We start from the raw sequence: 23,182 nt of genomic DNA on the forward strand, positions 1-23,182 counted from the left end.
GTTGTTGTTTAGTTTAAAGGGAAGTCAATTAAACCTACTCAAAGCACTAGATAGATCAAATCTAACATACAGTTTTAGTCCCCTTGTCTAAGGAATGATATTACTGGCAATGAGAAAAATGAGAGGTGACTTTATTAAAACACACAGATTCTTGGGCGGCTTGACAAAGTGGAAACTGAGATTGTAGAACAACATAGAGTCAATGGGCATAATCGCAGAGTAAGGAGTCACTTGTTTAATACTGAGGTGAGGAAGAATTTCTTCTGAGGGTAGTTACTATGAAATACTTCAACACAGAAGGCTGTGGAAGCTGGTTCAGTAAGTACATTCAAGGCTGAGAGAGATTTTTAAAAGCAGGGAACTGAGGGTTATGGGAAAAGGCAGGGAAATATAATTGAGGATTATCAGATGAGCCATGATCTCATTGGAGCAGACAATGCTGAATGGCCTATCCCTTCTATGTCTTATGGTCTTTCACTGTTGGCATCGCTGATATTCTTAACTATGCAGTAGGTTGTTAAATCTTTAAATTTTCCTTTTGAAGCAAACTGCACATGGCAGCTAGAAGTGTGCTTGACTAGTGTATGGTATAATGTACTCTAATTTCTGTGGACTTTACTTTGCTATTCAGGCTAAATATATCAGCATCACAAAAGCACATTTAATTACTTTACTGCCTTGATCAGTCATGAATGTTGCTTATCTTTTCAGTGCCAGTTTGTTTTCTAGCTCTTTTCAAGGTAATTCAGTTTTGCAAGACTTAACATTTACCAGGCAAATATAATTTGTCATAACTGTCTAATTCTATTTCTAAACTCTAATCATTTTAGAGAACTGTTGTAGCATTTCCTGACTTTACTAATTTTTGGGTATTTGAATATCCATGGCAAATTCGACATGTTTGCATTGGTTAGAATAGCTTTCTAATTAATGGACTTGAGAGTTGAGACACTTATGAAAATTATTTTCTATTTTGCTCTCAATTTGACACTGCATCCAATATATTTAATTTTGCTATTTTCTAATTTTTTCTTATAAAGGATTCTGGTGTTTTGCAGGGGACACTTCTGTATCAAAACACAAACCAAAGTCAGCTAATGTGAATAATGCACATGATTTTAGTTCACGTAGCATTTTGGCTATCAAAATAATTTTAATATCAATATACATTGACCTTGGTTGTTTTGAAAGGTATTAACATTTGTTTTATAAGGTGTTTCCTTAAGTGCATTTTTGTTTTGGAATCTGTTCGTGTTACTACATTACTGGTGATGAGATTCAAAGCAGCAAAGCTTATTGAATATAAATTGACATTCATGATATTTACTTAGGTTTTCTTGGGAGGTTTCATGCTCCTATTGGGCCATTCTGCTGATGAACAGAACTGTGAACTTTGCTCTTTTGATTCATAGGCCTAAGTCTATTATTCTTGTACTCTTTGGATTATAGATGAGTTGCGATCTTAAATGGAGTTTGCAGATGACTCCATTGAAAAATAAGAGTTAACTCAGATTTTACTTGATCACGAAAGTTGATAATCGGTCCTCCATGTATGCAAAAGTTAATGAATGATCCAGCATCTGTTTAATGTAATCATATAGAATTTGTAATCTATACATACGTACATGAGATTTGATCTGTCATTTTGAAGTTCCATGCATCAGTCTCAAGATGGCTGCAGTTCTGTGGGCTGGAAAAACTGATGAATTACCCCACCATGTTCATTTTGTGCAGATCAAGACCAATTTTGATACAAGTGCAGAATGTGGGGAAACCCAGCAAGTCTGGCGGCATCTGTGGAGAGGGAGAAAGAGTTTCAAGTCCAGTTATGACTTCAGAACTGATAACTTGGCCATTAGGATTATCGCTGCTTCGCTGAAGTATTCAGCTGGAAGCCTGGATTGATTTATTGAACAGGTGATGTGATTGTTTGCATATTTATAATACAAATTTAAGAATTGGCTTGTTTTAAATTGGATAATAAAACCCCTGAGCCCTTCACATTGTTCTAATTATATATATAAAACGTCTTGTCCATATGGTTGAGAAATCCAGCTCTATCTGTTGTTTTCTGCAACCCTGTCCAAGTTATAAGTTCAGTAAATCATGAGATAATGGATCAGTGTGGAATTAAACACTTTTATAAGTATGGAAGAATCCCAACATGCTTGTGATAATTAGAGTCATAATTTAATATGAAGAAAGCTATCTTTGATATGTATATTGTCAGTAAGTGTTTAATTGAACAGGTGATTTTAAAACCCAAGTGCATTAATTTTGTTCTTTCAATCAGTAATGGATTACTTTCTATAGTTCTGTTTCTCTCTCCACAGATGCTGCCAGACTTGCTGGGTTTCCCTGTATTCTGCACTTGTATCAGAATTGGTCTTTATCTGCACAAAATAAAGGAGGGGTGATTTGTCAGTTTTTCCAGTCCACAGAACTGCAGCCATCTTGAGATGGACACATGAAACTTCAAAATGATAGATCAAACCTGATGTACAGATGTTTGCACCACAGATTCTATATGATTGCATTAAACAAATGCTGGATCATTCATTAATTTTTGCATGCATCGAGGACTGCCAATTAGTGCCCTTGCAAACTTCTACCAAAGACCAGGCTTCTTCTGCTGTTGCTTTTGTCCACAGTATTCTTTCCATGGCATTGCCAATTGCTAAATCTTATGGTTATCTCGACTCGGATCTGCTCATGGCATTGCTGAAGAACCAGTACTATGGCTGACAAATTTAAAGATACTCTCTCCTTTCCTATCTCTAAACATTTAGCAACTCTATGTATTTCAATTCCATAACTGTCCAAATTTTGATCCAATTTTTTTTTGACAAAATCTAGGTTCCTCATGGTAGTTCCATGGAACCTGTAGATACTGACCTCTCGCTATGTCCACTTGACCTACCATTGTTTTTTTTTTAGGGGTATAAAATCTTGTAGGAGAGGTTTGGATTATTTAGCCCCCATATGTCTGTCCCTCGTGGAATGAATTATCCGATGAATCCCACTTGCTGTCGTCTTTATTTATTCACAGGATGAAGGTGTTGCTGGCTACCCAGTGTTTATTAACCATTCCTAATTGCACAGAAGACAATTAAGAGCTAATCATATTGGTGTGGGTCAGCAGTTCCCTTAGAGTCAGAGATACATAGCACGGGAACAGACCCTTTGGTCCAACTTGTCCATTTTGACGAGATATCCCAACCCAATCTAGTCCCACTTGCCAGCAGTTGGCCCATATTCCTCCAAAGCCCACCTATTCATATACCCATCCAGATGCCTTTTAAATGTCACAATTGTACCAGCCTCCACCACTTCCTCTGGCAGCTCATTCCATACATGCACACCCTCTGTGTGAAAAAAGTTGCTCCTTAGGTCTCTCTTGTAACCCATTCCACCCCACCCACACACCCATACCCCTATGCTCTCTAGTTCTGGACTCCTCGCACCCCAGGGAAAAGATCTTGTCTGTTTGTTCTAACCATGCCTCTCACTATTTTATAAATCTCTATAAGGTCACCACTCAGCCCCTGACGCTCCAGGGAAAACAGCCCCAGCTTATTCAACCACTCCCTATAATTCAAATCGGAAAAACAACCCTTCACCACCATCCTCTGATTTCTATCTTTGAGCCAGTTCTTTATCCAAATAGCTAGTTTTCCCTGTATTCCATAAGATCTAACCTTGCTAACCAGTCTCCCATGGGAACCCTTGTCAAATGCCTTACTGAAGTCCATATAGGTCACATTCACCGCTCTTCCATCATCAATCTTAAAAACCACACAACACCAGATGACAATCACCTGATGAAGGAACAGCGCTCCGAAAGCTAGTGTGCTTCCAATTAAACCTGTTGGACTATAACCTGGTGTTGTGTGATTTTAAACTTTGTACACCCCAGTCCAACACCGGCATCTCCCAACTCATCAATCTTATTTGTTACTTCTTCAGAAATCTCAAATCAGGTTGATGAGACATGGCTGCCCATGCACAAAGCTATATTGAATATCCCTAATCAGTCCTTGCCTTTCCAATTACATGTACATCCTGTTCCTTAGAATTCACTCCACTGTTTCTTAAATAGTGGTACCATGTTAGCCAACCTCCAGTCTTCTGGCACCTCGCCTTTGACAATCCATGATACAAATATCTCAGCAAGTGGCCCAGCAATCACTTCCCTAGCTTCCCACAGAGTTCTAGGGTACACTTGATTAGGTTCTGGGGATTTAGCCACCTTTTTGTGTTTCAAGACATCCAGCACTTCCTCCTCTGTAACAGGTGGGTGGCATTGTTCAGAAGAATTGGGGACATTTGTTCTTCCTGTCAATGGATTAATGTAAATAAGGTGATAACATTTGTTCACTTGTGGAATGTGTGGCAGTATTTCCTTCTCACTCTGGGGCTGGAGGCGTGCCTTCTCACGCTGGGGCTGGAGGCACGCATATTTCACAGTGGATGTCGGATAACTAAATTTCTCGTTCTATCGAAGACTCTTAACACTCATACTCAATAGGAAAAGAACTTGTAATTTAATAAGCAGAGTGGAATATGCAAGTAATAGAACAATCCTGATATATTTTAATGTATACTGCACTGAGCAGATTTGAATTTACGAAGCTCACCTCCCTCATCTTGACTGGTCTGGAATGTGAATGTCTCATTACCTTTACAGGCTAGGAAAACATGAAGGCTGAAACTGACTTAGTAAGGAAGTTGGAAGATGTTCATGTGTGCATGAGAGAGAGAGAGAGAAAGAGAAAGAAGACATCCTTCTGTAAATTACGTTCACTGACCAAAGGGTTCAAGGAACAGAGGGGCATGTTAGCTGAACAATGTTACCTCATGACCTTTTCTACATAGTTTAGTCTCTCGTTATGATATACTAGACAAAGCAAATGACTGTTGAGCCTGGCTTGATCAAGGTTTCCCATATTGATATGCATGTAGCTTAATTAGTCGAACGTACTCAGACCTGTCAATGAGTCTCTCTTCCTCTGCAAACTTTTGCCATTTTATTGCTGCTTATCTAATTAAGGACATGTGGCATTTTTATAATTTTAATACCAGATTCTGTATAAAGACAGCTTGTTTGCAGCAATAAGGGGAGTATCCTGAGAGAGCTCTTAAGGGTAAGAGCTGGCGCTGCTACTCTGATAATGGTTTTAGAACCTTAGCTCAAGCCTGGCTTGTAGGTATCTATGCTATAGTGTAACATTGTCATTGGAAAGTAAAGATAACAATTTAAACTAAATGTCTGTAAGAGTTTTATATTCCAAACTACCACAGAATACTATCACTGGGACGAACCAAGAGAGTCTTACAGGTTGACTCCAGGGATTCCCTGAGCCATCTCGAATAGATACTTTAACACCACCTGATTTCCCTCTTAAGTATATTCCTACTGCCTTTATACTCTTTAAAGGACTCACTTGATTTATTCTGTCTATATGTGACATATGCTTCCTTCGTTTTCTTAACCAAACCCTCAATTTCTTTAGTCATCCAGCATTCCCCATATCTACCAGCATTTCCTTTCACCCTAACAGGAATATACTTTCTCCGGACACTCGTTATCTCATTTCTGAAGGCTTCCCATTTTCCAGTCGTCCTTTAACCAGCTAACATCTGCCCCCAATCAACTTTTGAAAATTCTCACCTAATAAGGTCAAAATTGGCCTTCCACCAAATTAGAACTTCAGCTTTTTAGACCTGGTCTATCCTTTTCTACTAATAGAATTATGGTCACTGGCCCCAAAGTATTGCTCCATTGACACCTCAGCCTTATTACCCAAGAGTAGATCAGGTTTTGCATCTTCTGTAGTAGGTACATCCACATACTGAATCAGAACCCACCGACTCCCACAGCTACCTGGATTACATCTCTTTCCACCCTACCTCTTGCAAAAATGCTATCCCGTATTCCCAATTCCTCTGCCTCCGCCGTATCTGCTCCCAAGGAGGACCAGTTCCACCACAGAACAGACCAGATGGCCGCCTTCTTTAGAGACCGCAATTTCCCTTCCCACGTGGTTAAAGATGCCCTCCAACACATCTCGTCCACATCCCGCACCTCTGCCATCAGACCCCACCCCTTCAACCGTAACAAGGATAGAACGCCCCTGGTGTTCACCTTCTACACTTCGCATAAACCAAATCATCCGCCGACATTTCCGCCACCTCCAAAAAGACCCCACCACCAGGGATATATTTCACTCCCCACCCCTTTCCGCCTTCCACAAAGACCATTCCCTCCATGACTACCTGGTCAGGTCCTCGCCCTCTACAACTCACCCTCCCTTCCTGGCACCTTCCCCTGCCACCGCAGGAACTGCAAAACCTGCGCCCACACCTCCTCCCTCACCTCTATCCAAGGCCCTAAAGGAGCCTTCCACATTCATCAAAGTTTTACCTGCACATCCACTAATATCATTTATTGTATCCGTTGCTCCCGATGCGGTGTCCTCTACATTGGGGAGACTGGACGCCTCCTAGCAGAGCGCTTTAGGGAACATCTCCGGGACACCCGCACCAATCAACCACACCGCCCTGTGGCCAACATTTCAACTCCCCCTCCCACTCTGCCGAGGACATGGAGGTCCTGGGCGTCCTTCACCACCGCTCCCTCACCACCAGACGCCTGGAGGAAGAACGCCTCAAGTTCCACCTCGGAACACTTCAACCCCAGGGCATCAATGTGGACTTCAACAGTTTCCTCATTTCCCCTTCCCCCACCTCATCCTAGTTCCAAATTTCCAGGTCAGCACTGTCCCCATGACTTGCCCTACCTGCCTGACTCCTTTTCCACCGATCCACTCCACCCTCCTCTCTGACCTATCACCTTCATCTCCTCCCTCACTCACCTATTGTACTCCATGCTACTTTCTCCCCACCCCCACTCTCCTCTAGCTTATCTCTCCATGCTTCAGGCTCTCTACATTTATCCCAGATGAAGGGCTTTTGCCGAAACGTCAATTTTGCTGCTTCTCGGATGCTGCCTGAACTGCTGTGCTCTTCCAGCACCACTAATCCAGAAAATTTTCTTGTACACGATCAACAAATTCCTCTCCATCTATTCCCTTAACACTATGGCAGTCCCAGTCTGTTTAGAAAGTTAAAATCCACCATCATAACCATCCTATTATTCTTACTGATAACTAAAATCTCCTTTCCAAGTTTGTTTCTCAATTTCCCACTGACTATTAGGGGATCTATAATACAATCCCGCTTTCTGATTTCTCAGTTCTGCCCAAATAACTTGCCTGGATGTATTTCCAGGTATACCCTCCCTCAGAACAGCTGTAACACCATCTCTTATCAAAAACACCACTTCCCCATCCCCCCTCACCTCCTTTTCTGGCCTCCCTGTAGCATTTGTAGCCTGGAACATTAAGCTGTCAATCCTGTCCATACCTGAGCCATGTTTCTGTATTTGCTTATGATATCTCAGTCCCATGTTTGTCCTAAGTTCATCTGCCTTCCCTGTTAGGCCTCTTGCATTGAAATAAATGCAGTTTAATTTATCAGTGCAACTTGTCTGCTTTGAACTGCCTGCCCTGACTTTGACTCGTTTCTTTTCTCAACTGTATCAGTCTCAGATTGATCTCTTTCCTCATTATCTTCCTGGGTCCCATCCTCCCACCTAACTAGCTTAAATCTTCTCAAGCAACTCTAGCGAATCTCCCTGCCAGTATGTTAGTTCTCTTCCAATTCAGGTGCAATCTGTCCTTCTTGTAGAAGTCACTTCTACCCCAGAAAAGATTCCAGTGATCCAAAAATGTGAATCCTTCTCTCATGCACCAGGTCCTCAGCCATACATTCATTTGCTCTATCCTCCTATTCCTACCCTCACTAGAACCGGGAGTGTTCCAGATATTAGTACTCACTAGAACCTCCTTTTTTAAATTCCTGCCTAACATTCTATGTTCTCCCTTCGAAATCTCCTCCTATTTTCTTCCTATGTTATTGGTTCCAGTGTGTACAATGACCTTCTGCTGGGCCTTTTTCCCCCTTGAGAACATTCTGCACCCTCTCTAAGACAGCCTTGATCCTGGCACCAGGGTGGCCACAGACATTCTGATTTCTCAATGCTGGCCACAGAAAATCTGTCTGTGCCTCGGACTAGAGAGTCCCTAACACAATTGATCTCTTGGAACCTGCCATATTCCTCATTGCATTAGAGCCAATCTCGATACCAGAAACTTAAATGTTCATGCTACATTCACCTGAGAGTCTATCACCACCTATGTTTTCCAAAACAGCATACTTGTTTGAAATGGGGATAGCCACAGGAGACTCCTGCACTACCTGGCTACCTCTCTTACCATTCCTGGAGTTTATCCATCTATGTGACTGTATCTGCAACTTTTCTTCCTATAATTGCCATCCATCACACCCCCTTGCTCTTGTAAGTTTCTCATTGCCTCTAACTGTTAATCCATCCAATCCATTTGGTCTGATAGGATTTGCAACCAATGGCATTTATTGCAGATATGATCCTCAGTAACCTGTAAACCCTCCCTAAACTCCCACATCTGACCAGAAGAGCATTTCACTCTACTTAGGGCCATTTTTGCTTCTTCCAACCTACAGACCCAGAAAATAGCACCATCTTATTCCTCTACAAAACAGTGCTCCAGGCTAACTTAATACTTATGGCTTTTATTTTTAAGTTTAATCAAGAGACATATCTCAATGCAACATATAATCAAGAAAGAGCCCACTCTACTCACTGTTATAGATTTACAGCAAGGGTCTACTTAAAACTATTCACTTATTTGTTTCTGTACTGTGACCTCTCTTAAACAGGTTCCTCCAAGATCAGTTATGAATTTCATGGTTAAGTTATTCTAGACACATTTCGATATGCAGCAATATGTCAATTCAAACAGCAAAGACAGTAACTGCGCAGGTTCACTGATGTGTCAGTTAGCAGTGTGGGACTCTCGCACTCGCACTGACTTGACCATGTGCTGCCTATTGTTGGTCCCTCTCCCTTTTAAAAGTGCCATTGTTTTGACTTTTGCTGATATCAGTCAATCAGATGGTGTTTTCAGCAATCAACAATGGATTTGTGGTCTTCATTACACTTTTAATTCCAGATTTTTATTGGATTCAAATTCCACCATCTGTTGTGATGTGATTCGAGTCTGGGACCCCACAATATTATCTGAGTCTCTGATTAGCAGTCTAGTGAAAATACCACTAGGCCATTCCCTCCCCACATTTAAGTTTCTGGTATCGAGACTGGCTCTAATGCAATGAGGGGTATGGCAGTTTCCAAGTGTTCTTTTGCAAATTATTTTATAACTGTAACCTCTGGTCTCCAATTGCCAGAAGTTCAGACATATTATGGTGTATATTTGGGACAGATGAGCCTTGAATCCAGACTTCTTGGCAAAGTTATGGAGACTACCACTGCACCAAAAAGCCCTTTTAATAGGAAACCATTTTAAACAGTATAAGATTACTGCCATTGGTAATTATGTGAATTTAATAAGAATATCATGTTGGGAAGTCATGACTTGTGGTTTTGTTTGGTTGTGCATTGCCTGCTTTTAAGATCAGTTTTTCTAGATGCTTTCGTATACTTTTGCTCAAAAGCCATTTCTGGAAAAATAACTGTTTATTTGATTTCCTAATATCTGCAAGTACTTGAGTTTAAATGCTGGTCCTAAAAGTGGGGGAGAAAGACAGAGGAACAATGGGGCAAAGAGTATAGGAAGGTGACACTCCTTAGAAAAACTGGAAAAGCATCTGCTTGTTTTTCTTATTCCAAATCACTTGATGTAAATATTCTGTCAGCCTTTTGTAATTGCTTTAAGGTTTGTGTACAGACACCTAATTCCCTTCTCCAAGGTTTCTAGCCTGTCAGTATTCTAATGTTCTACTTGCACTGGAAGTAGATGATCTCACTCCACCCACATTCTGCTATCCATCTTCTATATTTTTGTGCACTTGGACTGTTTTGTGCCTTGTAACTTTGGCTGTTCTCTTCCTACCTTGTTGTTTGTCTTGGAATTGTGTAAATATAGAACTCCCATTTCCTCCTTCCAAGTCGTTAACATACCGAGAGAAAAATTGATTATATCTTTAACAGAATTTATTGAACGACTTTTGGAAGTCCATATATTTACTTATAGAATGTGGGTGTTGCCAGCTTATTGCCTGTCCTTAGTTGCTGTTGTGCAGATGTGATGAACTGCTGTTTCGTACTGCTGCATTTAGACCCAGGTTTTTAATCCGGAGACAGTGAAGGAATGGTGACATATTTCCAAGTCAAGGTGGTGAGTGGCTTTGAGGGGATCTTGCAGATATCTGTAAGATACATGTATCTGCTGCCCTTGTCCTTCTGGATGGAATTGATTATGGGTTTGGGAGGTGCTGTCTAAGGATCTTTGAATTTATGCTGTACTTACTGCTGGGTTTCAGTGGTGGAGTGGATGTGATGCCAGTCAAGCAGCCTGCATTGTCCTGAATGGTGTCAAGCTGCTTCATTGTTGATGGAGTTGCACCCATCATGGCAACTGGCTAGTGTCCCAACTCAGTCCTGACTTGTGCCTTGTAGGTGGTGCACAACCTTTTGGAGTTAGGTGAGTTACTTGCTTCAGTATTGTCAATCTCTGACCTGCATCTGTTTCCACTGTAAATGTATGGCAGGTCCAGTTGTGTTTCTGGTCATTGGTAATCCCCAAATGATCTCTGATTCAGTGGTGGTAAAGGCCTTGAATGTTAAGGGACGATGGTTAGTTCTTTGTGTTGGATGAATGCTGTTGCCACTTCTCAGCCCAAGCGTGGATGTCAAGGGGATTAAAGGTTTTGGGGAGAAAGTGGGAGAATGGGGTTGAAAAACGTATCAACCATGATTGAATGTTAGAGCACTGAATGGCCTAATTTCTGCTACTGTGTCAATTGATCTTATGGATAACGCCCTGGTCTTGTTACATTTAAACATGGATTGCTTCAGTATATGAGTCATGAAGGTGCCAAACATCTGTGCTTCTGACAATATGGAGGAGAGGTAATTGAAGCAACTGAAGATGTTTGGGCCCAGGGCATGATCCTTGAGGAAGGTACTCTACCAAAAACGTTTGGCTAGGGATATGTCACATTCTGGAACACGGGTCTTTAGTACTAATTTGGAATGTTGTCAGGAATCAAAGCCTTTCCAAGGACTAATGCTTCCAGCTGTTTTTTGATATCACATGGAGTGAATTGAATTGACTGAAGTCTGGAGGATGTTGCAGTGAGTCATCACTTGGCACTTTCGACTGAAGATTGTGCTAATGCTGTAGTGTTATCTTTTGCACTAGATGTACTGGGCTCTTTGATCCCTGGGAATGGGGTTATTTGCAGAGCCACTTCGTTTAGTTTAATTGTCCACCGCTATCAGTGACTGGGTACAGTAGAACTGTTGAGTTTAGAACTGATCTGTTGATTGGAGGAACTTTCACTTGCATGCCTTAAAGCTTCTTAAAAATGTTTCTCCTGTATCCATAAAGCCAAAGTTTTCCTGAAAAAAGCCAACTAGGCTAATCATAAAGCTAATCCTTACCTCAGTGATGCTGGAAGAGCACAGCAGTTCAGGCAGCATTCAACTAGCAGCGAAATCGATGTTTCGGGCAAAAGCCCTTCATCAATAAGGGCTGATTCCTGATGAAGGGCTTTTGCCCGAAACGCGATTTCACTGCTCGTTGGATGCTGCTTGAACTTCTGTACTCTTCCAGCACCACTGATCCAGAATCTTGTTTCCAGCATCTGCAGTCATTGTTTTTACCTTAATCCTTACCTCAAGCAGCCTTTGTGTTGTTGTGGCATGGCTGCTCCTTTCATGTAGTAAGATGACATTTGCAATTTTCCAATCCATAGTTGCTGTTCTTGAATCTGGGGCACTTTTTAAAAAGTGTACGTGACAATAAATCTAAAATATTTCCTATGTTTTAAAACTTGTAGAAACAAAAAGAGCTTGTGAATTTCTCTCTCATTTCTTCCTTTCTCCATTACTGTTTTATTGTGGACTTAAATCATTAAATTTCTCTTCTTGTTTTGAAAGTATTTTGACCTGTTCATTGAAAAAAGGATTAAAATTGTTCATAAGTTTATAAAATATAGGAGCAGAATTAGGCCATTCAACGCATTGAATCTGCTCTGCCAGTTGATCATGGCTGATGTGTTGCTTACTGTCCCCCCCCCCCCATTTTCCAGCCTTCTCCCCATATCCCTTCAACCCATTACCATTTAAAAATCTAACTCCTCCTCAAATTTACTTATTGTCCCAGCATCCACTGCACTTTGGGGTAGTGAATTTCACAGATTCACAATCCTTTGAGCGAAGTAGTTTCTTCTCATCATCAAAAACTAAGTACAACAAACTTTTATCTTCCCACCTCCATAACCAGAGCTCCTCAAACATTTCAGAAGATTCGCCCCGTCTCTGGAACTACTTGGAAGCCATTAGCCGTGCAGCTGCCACCCTCACGCTGATCGATGATGTCACTTCCGCTCCCATCATGGCCATTCCCACAACCACTTCCGCCCCTCACAATTCCTCATGCATCACACGTGACATCACTTCCGCCCCTCACTTCATCGCTGATGTCACACACTCAGTGACTTCTGCCACCCCTACTGCCATGTCTGCCACCACTTCCACCCCCACCACTCACCCCCACTGCAGATCCCAGCTCCTAGCCCTGCTGAGTTTTCACCATCCCTCCAGACCTTCCCCTCACTGAGGACGAACGATCAGTCCTCAGCAAAGGACTCGCCTTCATCCCCCTCCGTCCACGCATCAATGAATTTAATACACGTCGTGACGTCGGACACTTCTTCTGCCGCCTCCCCCTCCGAGCTTACTTTCACAATCAGGACTCCCGCCCACCTTCCGAGGGTCCCTTTGCCCACCTCCAACACACTGCATCCATCTGGACACCTTGCACTGGCCTTTTACCTGCCCTTGACATCTTCATTTCCAACTGTCGTCGGGACATTAACCGCCTCAACCTGTCTACCCACCTCCCCCACTCCAGCCTCTCACCCTCACAACGCGCAGCCCTCCAATCCCTCTGCTCCAATCCCAACCTTGCCTTTAAGCCAGCAGATAAAGGGGGCGCAGTGGTAGTCTGGCGCACTGACTTCTACACCGCTGAAGCCAAACGCCAACTCGAGGACACCTCTTCCTACCACCCCCTCGACCATGGCCCACCCCCCATCACCAAACCATCATTTCCCAAACCATACAGAACCTCATCACCAGGAGATCTCCCACCCACAGCTTCCAACCTCATAGTCCGGGAACCCTGCACTGCCAAGTTGTACCTCCTTCCCAAGATCTACAAAGCCTGACCACCCTGGCCGACCCATTGTCTCAGCATGCTCCTGCCCCACTGAACTCATTTCTACCTACTTCGACACTGCCCTATCCCCCCCTAGTCCAGGAACTCCCCACATACGTTCGAGACACCATCCACACTCTCCACCTCCTGCAAGACTTCCATTTCCACAGCCCCAACACCTCATCTTCACCATGGATATCCAATCCCTCTACATCTCCATCCACCATGACCAGGGCCTACAAGCCCTTGTTTTTTCCTCTCCCGACGTCCCCAACAGTACTCTTCCACCGACCCTTTCATTCATTTGGTCGAACTGGTCCTCACCCTTAACAATTTCTCCTTCGAATCCTTCCACTTCCTCCAGACCAAAGGGGTAGCCATGGGCACATGTATGGGCCCCAGCTATGCCTATCTCTTTGTTGCTACGTAGGACAGTCGATCTTCCGTAATTACACTGGCACCACTCCCTACCTCTTCCTCTGCTACATTGATGACTGCATTGGCGCCACCTCGTGCTCCCGTGAGGAGGTTGAGCAATTCATTAACTTCACCAACACATTCCACTCTGACCTTAAATTTACCTGGACCATCTCTGACACCTCCCTCCCCTTCCTGGACCCCTCAATCTCCATTAATGACGACCGACTTGACACTGACATATTTTACAAACACACCGACTCCGGCTACCTGGATTACACCTCTTCCCACCCTACTTCTTGCAAAAATGCCATCCCGTATTCCCAATTCCTCCGCTTCCGCCGTATCTGCTCCCAGGAGGACCAGTTCCACCACAGAACACACCAGATGGCCTCCTCCTTTAGAGACCGCAATTTCCTTTCCCACATGGTTAAAGATGCCCTCCAATGTATCTCATCCACATCCCGCACCTCCGCCCTCAGACCCCACCCCTCCAACCATAACAAGGACAGAACGCTCCTGGTGCTCGCCTTCCACCCTACCAACCTTTGCATAAACCAATCATCCGCCGACATTTCCGCCACCTCCAAAATGACCCCACCACCAGGGATATATTTCCCTCCATACCCCTTTCCGCCTTCCGCAAAGACCGTTCCCTCCGTGACTACCTGGTCAGGTCCACGCCTCCCAACAACCCACCCTCCCATCCTGGCACCTTCCCCTGCCACTGCAGGAATTGTAAAACCTGCACCCACACCTCCTCCCTCACGTCTATCCAAGGCCCTAAAGGAGCCTTCCACGTCCATCAAAGTTTTCCCTGCAGATCCACTAATATCATTTATTGTATCCATTGCTCCCGATGCAGTCTCCTCTACTTTGGAGAGACTGGACGCCTCCTAGCAGAGCGCTTTAGGGAACATCTCCTGGACACCCGCACCAATCAACCACACCGCCCTGTGGCCCATTATTTCAACTCCCCCCTCCCACTCTGCCGAGGACATGGAGGTCCTGGGCCTCCTTCACCGCTGCTCTCTCACCACCAGAAGCCTGGAGGAAGAATGCCTCATCTTCTGCCTCGGAACACTTCAACCCCAGGGCATCAATGTGGGCTTCAACAGTTTCCTCATTTCCCCTTCCCCCACCTCACCATCGTTCCAAACTTCCAGCTCTGCACTGTCCCCATGACTTGTCCTACCTGCCTATCTTCTTTTCCACCTATCCACTCCACCCTCCTCCCTGACCTATCACCTTCATGCCCTCCCCCACTCACCTATTGTACTCTATGCTACTTTCTCCCCACCCCCACCCTCCTCTCGCTTATCTCTCCACGCTTCAGGCTCTCTGCCTTTATTCCTGATGAAGGACTTTTGCACGAAACGTCGATTTTACTGCTCCGCGGATGCTGCCTGAACTGCTGAACTCTTCCAGCACCACTCATCCAGAATCTCCTCAAATCTGTTTTAAATTTTTTACCCCTTATCCTGAGGCTATGACCTTTTGTCCTAGAATGCCCCACAAAAGGAAGTGACCACTCCGCGTCTATTTTATCCACACCTTGTATCATTGTGAATATCTCAATATGATCTCCCCTCATTCTTCTAATATCCAGAAAGTATAGGCCTCCACTGTTCAATCTCTCTTCATATGACAGATCCCTCATCTCTGGGATCAGTCTTGTAAACCTCCTCTGAACTGCCTGCAATGCCACTACATAATTTCTCAAATTCCTCTGTGCATCATTTATTTGTTGCCCATTTGGGAAATCATGTCTCACAAATTTGATTGAGTTTTTTGAAGAAATAACAAAGAAGATTAATGAGGGCAGAGCAGTAGATGTGATCTGTATGGACTTCAGTAAGGCGTTTGTCAAGGTTCCCCATGGGAATCTGATTAGCAAGGTTAGATCTCATGGAATACGTGGAGAACTAGCAGTTTGGATACAGAACTGGCTCAAAGGTGGAAGACAGAGGGTGGTGGTGGAGGGTTGTTTTTCAGGCTGGAGGCCTGTGACCAGTGGAGTGCCACAAGGATTGGTGCTGGAACCTCTACTTTTTGTCATTTATACAAATGATTTGGGTATGAGCATAAGAGGTACAGTTAGTAAGTTTGCAGATGACACCAAAATTGGAGGTGTAGTGGACAGCGAAGAGGGTTACCTCAGATTACAACAGGGTCTTGGCCAGGTAGTCCAATGGGCTGAGAAGTGGCAGATGGAGTTTAATTCCGATAAATGCAAGGTGCTGCATTTTGGGGAAGCAAATGTTAGCAGGACTTATACACTTAATGGCAAGGTCTTAGGGAGTGTTGCTGAACAAAGAGACCTTGGAGTGCAGGTTCATAACTCCTTGAAAATGGAGTCGCAGGTAGATAGGATAGTGAAGAGGCCGTTTGGTAAGCTTTCCTTTATTGGTCAGAGTATTGAGTACAGGAGTTGGGAGGTCATGTTGCGGCTGTACAGGATATTGATTAGGCCACTGTTGGAATATTGCATGCAATTCTGGCCTCCTTCCTATCGGAAAGATGTTGTGAAACTTGAAAAGGTTCAGAAAAGATTTACAAGGATGTTGCCAGGGTTGGAGGATCTGAGCTACAGGCAGAGGCTGAACAGGCTGAGGCTGTTTTCCCTGGAGTGTGGGAGGCTGAGGAGTGACCTTATGGAGGTTTACAAAATTCTGAGGGGCATGGATAGCATGGATAGTCTTTTCCCTGGGGTTGGGGAGTCCAGAACTAGAGGACATAGGTTTAGGGTGAGAGGGGAGACCTATGGGGCAACTTTTTCACGCAGAGGGTGATACGTGTATGGAATGAGGTATGGTGGAGGCTGGTACAACTGCACCATTTAAGAGGCATTTGGATGGGTATATGAATAGGAAGGGTTTGGAGGGATCTGGGCCAGGGGCTGGCTGGTGGGACTAGATTGAGTTGGGATATCTGGTCGGTATGGACAGGTTGGACCGGGGGGTCTGTTTCCATGCTGTACATCTCTATGACTCTATAGTCATGTGTACATCTCTTTGTTGGGTTCACATTTCCCTTTACTACTCTCTTCCTCTTGCTATATTTGTTAAAGCTATTGCTGGTACACTGGGTATTGATGTATTGCGTTTTTTAAAAATTCTTGTTCTATTTTTGCAACTTATTTCTTATCCAGTTGTTACAATTTCCATTGTAATCCTCTGAGTTCACATGCTCTATTGTAATTGTGAAAACCTTTGCCTCAGCTTGGTATGATTACTTATCCATGCAAGTGCTGCCTTGACTTATTTTAAATGTGTGTTATGACAAATACTTTGGTATGGTATAATAGGAGAGATGATAGTATTGTCACTGAAAAGTAATTCAGTGTTCTAGTCTAATATTCTGAGGACATGAGTTTGAATCCCAACATGGCAGATGATGAAATTTGAATTCAAAAACATAAGCAATTTAAAAAGTACGAGTGGTAATTTTGTAACCACTGCTGATTTGTTCACTAATGTCCCTTAAAGAAGAAAATCTGCCAATATTGCCTGGTCTGGTCTACATCTGACTCAGGCCCACAGAAATGTTGTTGACTGACTTCCGGCTCTTTCGGTAACTTCAATCAACTTAAAGGCAATTGGGAATGAGCACCACTGATGCCTGTGTCCCATGTAAGAATAACAAAAAAAAACTTTGAATTTCTAAAAGTTCAGACTACTTTCTCAGGTTGAGTTTGCGAGATCTTGAGCTCACAGAAAAGTGGGGTCATTTTCCTTATCCTGTAATAATATTAATTTATCTCATTTTGAGGTTGTGCTCAGCAACCCTGTACACTTCAAGGGACTGCATTTCAAAGGTACTTTTTGTAGTGAAATTTGAGGTATCTTTGGATTGTGAAAGTTGCTACATAAATGTTTAGTTCTCATTCCTAACAGACACATAATTTTGATAGTGTTGCACGTTATATCTAATTTGTGATTACCTGATTTTTTTTGCTTGCTAGGATTAGATGAATGGCTGTATTGGATGATAGAAGTAGAGGTGTTCCATTTTTCTGGACTGTTCTTCGCTAATTTTGAGTACTTTCAGTTATTAATGGAAAAATTGTCTATTTGTGGCAATATTACAGTCAAAACTCTAAAATTATTTTAGATCATTTAGAAACTATTGTTACATTCATAATTCAGGAACAACTTAGTATGGTTAGATTCTGCCTAATAAAGTTTATTTTTTGTAAGAAATGAAGCTGTTTGGCTATAGCAGTACGTTGAGTGATGTTTGCAAATGTTTAAATTGATTGCAAGCACATAGGAACAAATCCAACTGGTTACTTGTCTGAAACATCTTCAATATTACGTGGGAAGATTTCTGCAGCACAGCTTTCTTACTGAAGGCACTTAATAGGTTTAGTGCAGGCAATGACTTGTCAGAAGACTGCAAACCTGAAACCACACTGATGTATCAGAATAATGATGAAGCCACTTAGTGGAAAAGTCTTTACTTAAGGTCATAGTCTAGTTAAATTTTGAAGTGTTTAGTAGTAGATCTTTTTTCTGAAGACTACTCATCTTTTAACTGAAAACAATATGACCAACCATTTTCTTAAATCAATTCTATAAGTGTGACTGAAATCCAAGCTTGAATGTTTATTTGGTACTGCACGTCTTTCCGTTATGTTATTTCAATAGTATTGGTCAGCTCATGTTCTGACCTAGGTAAATGTTAGGTTTGTATGACCATACATCTAGTATAGTCCGTAACTCATTATAAGTTATCCAGTTTCCCTAAATTTGCCTTTGCATACTTGCATAATGCTAGATTTGAACTCCGCCTCCAAATAGGCTACATAACAATTAATTTATAATATTCTACAACAGTGTTCCATCATAATTAAACCAAAACTTCTCTTAAAACAAAGCATATCTTCAAGACTTCAGGGGCAAATATTTCATTGTTATTGAAATTGTTCTGTTCCTGCTACATTTTGTGAATTTTGTTTTGATCGCTTTTTTATAGAATTTTATAGAATTCGGCCCAATAAGTCCACACTGACCTTTACGGTATCCCACCCAAACCCATCCCCAGTTACTCTACAATTATTCCTGACTAATGCATCGAACCCGGGTCCCTGGCACAGTGAGGCAGCGGTGCTAACCACTGAGCCACCTTGCCACACCAAAGAACAATCGATCATAACTATTTGAGCCGTAAACAATGAAAGATATTACCATTGTACCATAAGTGACTCATCCCATTACTTTATGGCGTAAGTCTACAGACATGTTGCATGTTTTTTGGTGGTTATAAATCTCTTTAGCAAAACATGTTTTCTTACTATGCATTAATATCTCCTTCACATAATTTAAATATTAATTGTTTCTTAATATCTGAAATTTTGCAAATACATTTAGATGAAGAAAAGAGTAGGACAGATTAGAAACCAAAACATTGTGTGGATGAGCAAGATCTAGACCTGCTTAATTACTATAAACTGACTGACATTTACTATAAACCGACTGACTCCCACAGCTACCTGGACTACACCTCCTCCCACCCTGCCCCCTGTAAAAACGCCATCCCGTATTCCCAATTCCTTCGTCTCTGCCGCATCTGCTCCCAGGAGGACCAGTTCCAATACCGTACAACCCAAATGGCCTCCTTCTTCAAAGACCGCAATATCCCCCCAAACGTGATCGACGATGCCCTCCACCGCATCTCCTCCACTTCCCGCTCCTCCGCCCTTGAGCCCCGCCCCTCCAAATGCCACCAGGACAGAACCCCACTGGTTCTCACCTACCACCCCACCACCCTCCATATACAGCGTATCATCTGCCGTCATTTCTGCCGCGTCCAACCGGATCCCACCACCAGGGATATATTTCCCTCCCCTCCCCTATCAGCGTTCTGAAAAGACCACTCCCTCCGTGACTCCCTCGTCAGGTCCACACCCCCACCAACCCAACCTCCACTCCCGGAACCTTCCCCTGCAACCGCAAGAAATGCAAAACTTGCACTCACACCTCCCTTACTTCTCTCCAAGGCCCCAGGGATCCTTCCATATCCACCACAAATTCACCTGCACCTCCACACACATCATTTATTGCATCCGCTGCACCCGATGTGGCCTCCTCTATATTGGGGAGACAGGCCGCCTACTTGTGGAACGTTTCAGGGAACATCTCTGGGACACTCGGACCAACCAACCCAACCACCCCATGGCTCAACACTTCAACTCCCCCTCCCACTCCACCAAGGACATGCAGATCCTTGGACTCCTCCATCGCCAGACCATAACAACACGACAGTTGGAGGAAGAGCGCCTGATCTTCCGCCTAGGAACCCTACAACCACAAGGGATGAACTCTGATTTCTCCAGTTTCCTCATTTCCCCTCCCCCCACCTTGTCTCAGTCAAATCCCTCGAACTCAGCACCGCCTTCCTAACCTGCAATCTTCCGCCCCCTCCCCACTCCGGCCTATCACCTTCACCTTGACCTCCTTCCACCTATCGCATCTCCAATGCCCCTCCCCCAAGTCTCTCCTCCGACCTTTTATCTTAGCCTGCTGGACACACTTTCCTCATTCCTGAAGAAGGGCTTATGCCCGAAACGTTGATTCTCCTGTTCCTTGGATGCTGCCTGACCTGCTGCGCATTTCCAACAACAACATTTTCAGCTCTGCTTCTTAATTAATACTTTTATGTCTGACTTCAAAGAGGCAGGGTGGTATTGTATTTGAAGTTAATTTGAAATATTGGTTGGTGCAAACAAGCTGAGCTAATATTTGAGTTTAGCATCTTTCTGAAAATTGAACGGTTTCCAGGCCTGAATGAAATTTATCCAAGGCTGTTTACAGAAGCAAGGGAAATCTGCAGCTGGAGATTTATTAATGTTGCATTGCCTCTTTTAATGATGAGGAAGGGAAAGGAAGAGTGGTTGTAGACCAGTCAGCCTGAATGATGGGAAAAATAACTTCAAAAAATTTGAGGACAATGAGTCAGCATTTAGGCACTGATTTATAAATGATTCTCAGTATGTATTTGTTATGGGAATGTTTTGTCTGATTTGAAGTTCGAGATGTATTAGAGGTAAGTGTTGGGGGCGGGGGTGTGTGGAGGAGAACTCCATTGTACAATTGTCACTGAACTAGTCATTCAGAGCCACCCTCAGTAATATGACAGTCAGTATGAAAATTGGGAGAGTGCTTCACAGACAAGTCAACCAATAGCCTGACATTATAAGTTATGATTGAGAGTTTCTGTGCCAGACTTCACAAATTTCATCTCCCTCTGTCCTTGTCACACTGGCAGAACAGAGATGGTGTCACTGTATTCTACAACTGGGGGGACTTGGGTGGCGTGGCAACTGCTGATGAAAAATTGTACTTGACCTTCTCATTGACCTGTCTGCTGAGATGCAGCAATCCAACACATTGGTGGTACTGACCATCACACAGTACTTGTGGGTGGGGTTGCAGTCCAGTCTTCAATGACTCTACCACAGTGTTAAACATGATACACTTTGAACTCAACTAAAAACTAAGACTGGGCATCTATAAGGTACTGTGGGCCATCAAAATTGCACTTGAATACAGTCGACACTGGAAAAAGCCCAGCAGAATAGACAGCATCTGAGGAGAAAGAGAATCGACGTTTCGGGCATACCCTTCTTCAGGACCTGCTGTGCTTTTTCCAGCACAACATTTTATCGACTCTGACTTCTCTAACATCTGCAGTCCTCACTGTCTCCTACTTGAATTCAGTCTCCAACCTAATGGCCCAGCATATAGCACAGTCCAACATTAACTTCATGTTATTGGATCAACCATTGTGCAATGAAGAGTGAAATGTGGAATGCCAGGATTAGCAACAAACAAAACTTGGTAACGCTACAACACTGGACTGCTTACATGCCAAACAGCATAAACTGAACCAAGTAACTTCATAACCAATGAGTCAAATTTAAGCTTTGCAGGAGTCAGTAATCCAAGATAGAGGACAGGAAAAATTTTTGGCTGTAAGAGCTGCTCCTTTTTTTTTTGGAGGTATTTTAGGTGTTGGAGGTGATTTCCTCGAATTCCAGGAGCAGCAATTACTGTTTTATGTGCTGTTGCGTTGTTTTGGAACTTTGGGAAAAAAAAGTCAAAACAGCAGCAGTTTTAAAAGAGAGAAGAGCAGACAAAGGAAGCACATGGTGAGGATAGTGCAGGAGAGAGAGAGAAAACCTGCACAGTTATCACCTTTGCTGTTTGAATTTGTCTATTGCCGACATCGGAGTGCACCTGGGAAAATTAACAAACAGTGAAATTCACAACTAATCTTGGAGGAACTGTTAGGTGAATTTCACAACACAGAATCAGATAAGTTAAGTTAATTGTTGTTTTAAGTCTTTCCAAGGGAAAGGCTGCAGTAGTGAGTATAGTGGATTCTTTCTTGATTATATGTTTTTGGAGATAAGTCTCTTGATTAAAGTTAAAATATAAGCCATAGCTATTAATTTAACCTGGGCAGTGTTTGTAGAGGAATAAGACGGTGTTATTTTCTGGGTCTGTAGATTGTGAAGGAGCAAAAATGGCCTTTGCAGTGATATGTAATTCTTGTCAGATGTGGGAGTTTAAGGGTTACAAAAGATTATATCTGCCATAAATGCTGTTGGATGCAAATCTTATCAGATCGAATGGATCAGTTGGAGAGACAGATAGAAGCGATGAGGAATTTGCAACGGCAACAGTGTGTGATGGATGGCAGTTATAGGAAGGGGGGAAAGTCTCAGATTCAGTCACATAGAAGGGTTAACTCCAGGAAGGGTGAGAGAAGTTGGCACCTAGGGCAGGAGTCTTTTTTGGATATACCCATTTCAAACAGGTATGCTGTTTTGGAAAATGTAGGGGGTGATGGATTCTCAGGGGAACGTAGCACGAACAGCCAAGTTTCTGGCATTGAGACTAGCTCTAATGCAACGAGGGGTACATCGTCTTCCAAGAGACCAATTGTGTTAGGGGATTCTGTCGTCAGAGGTACAGACAGACGTTTCTGTGGCCAGCAGAGAAAAAGCAGAATGGTGTGTTGTTTCCCTGGCGCAAAGATCAAGGATATCTCCGAGAGGGTGTAGAATGTTCTCACGGGGGAGAGGGACCAGCAGGAGGTCATTGTCCGCATTGGAACCAACGATATAGGAAAGGAAAAGATTGAGATTCTGAAGGGAGATTACAGAGATTTAGGCAGCAATTTAAAAAGGAGTTCCTCAAGGATAGTAATATCTGGATTACTCCCAGTGCTACGAGCTAGTGAGGGCAGGAATAGGAGGATAGAGCAGATTTTTGGATCATTGGAATCTCTTTTGGGGTAGAAGTAACCTGTACAAGAAGGACGGATTGCACCTAAATTGGAAGGGGACTAATATACTGATAGGGAAATTTGCTAGAACTGCTTGGGGAGATTTAAACTGGTAAGGTGGGGGT

At 43.1% G+C, this 23,182-nt stretch overlaps 1 protein-coding gene across 4 annotated transcripts in view; it reads left to right on the forward strand.

Moving 5' to 3' along the window:
* Positions 1-23,182, forward strand: part of stat5a (signal transducer and activator of transcription 5a) — a 146,176-nt gene that overhangs the window by 17,976 nt on the left and 105,018 nt on the right. For 2 of the 4 annotated variants that reach the window (XM_060848975.1, XM_060848977.1), the window contains exon 2: positions 1,735-1,917. The exons of the other annotated variants lie outside the window; for them this stretch is intronic. The gene's annotated coding sequence lies outside the window, so the exon portion shown is untranslated. The remainder of the gene's footprint in view (positions 1-1,734; positions 1,918-23,182) is intronic. 4 annotated transcript variants of the gene reach the window in all.

The sequence above is a fragment of the Hemiscyllium ocellatum genome, chromosome 32 (assembly GCF_020745735.1).
Source record: "Hemiscyllium ocellatum isolate sHemOce1 chromosome 32, sHemOce1.pat.X.cur, whole genome shotgun sequence".
Taxonomy (NCBI): Eukaryota; Metazoa; Chordata; class Chondrichthyes; order Orectolobiformes; family Hemiscylliidae; genus Hemiscyllium; species Hemiscyllium ocellatum.